The sequence below is a fragment of the Sinocyclocheilus rhinocerous genome, unplaced genomic scaffold (assembly GCF_001515625.1).
Source record: "Sinocyclocheilus rhinocerous isolate Xijiao unplaced genomic scaffold, SAMN03320098_v1.1 scaffold2912, whole genome shotgun sequence".
Taxonomy (NCBI): domain Eukaryota; kingdom Metazoa; phylum Chordata; class Actinopteri; order Cypriniformes; family Cyprinidae; genus Sinocyclocheilus; species Sinocyclocheilus rhinocerous.
The window spans coordinates 238,903-239,637 of NW_015645522.1; the positions used below are offsets into that span (position 1 = coordinate 238,903).

General features: G+C 36.1%; 1 protein-coding gene across 1 annotated transcript in view; it reads left to right on the plus strand.

Moving 5' to 3' along the window:
* Positions 1–735, plus strand: part of LOC107706059 (guanylate cyclase soluble subunit alpha-2-like) — a 40,296-nt gene that overhangs the window by 21,866 nt on the left and 17,695 nt on the right. The window lies entirely within an intron of this gene.

A 735-nucleotide genomic window follows, 5' to 3' on the forward strand; every position in this document is an offset into this window, starting at 1 on the left:
TGGCATCGCTTGAAGAACCTTTTGAAGCACCTTTATTTTTAAGAGTGTATATATATATATATATATATATATATATATATATACACTCTTAAAAATAAAGGTGCTTCAAATGGCTCTTCACAGCGATGCCATAGAACAGTGATCCTCAAATCTGGCCCATGAGATCCACTTTCCGGCAGAGTTTAGCTCTAACCCTAATCAAACACACCTGAGCATGCTAATCAGTGTCTTCAAGATCATTAGAAAATCACAGGTAGCTGAGTTTGATCAGGGTTGGAGCTAATGCTGCGTTCAAGTCCTCCTGGGAAGTTCGTACTTAGGAGTTGACAAGTCATAATTACGACGTCAGGTCCGTTCAAGTCAGTTTAGTCGGCACAAGATGGCGGTGTACCTTCTTTTAATAAATTACAAGAAAATACAACAGGGTCTGTTAACTCTGCTTATAGAAAATGAAGAGCAAAGAATTCGCATCAGGTGTGTTTTGCATTTTTAATGTTTTTAAAAAGTAATTTACGAAGCCACTTTAATCTGTATCGCATAAAAACTTGTTATTAATTGGTATATTACAATCCTGCCACATTCAAAAAGCTTATTTTTTGTAAATAAAAAGCCTGACAATGTCACTGCTTAATACCTATAAGTATTGTGATTTATGTTTTACTTTGGCAATCTCTCTGTCTCCCTCTATCAGACATGCAGTTCAACAGTACTTGTCACTGACAACCCACTAAACTA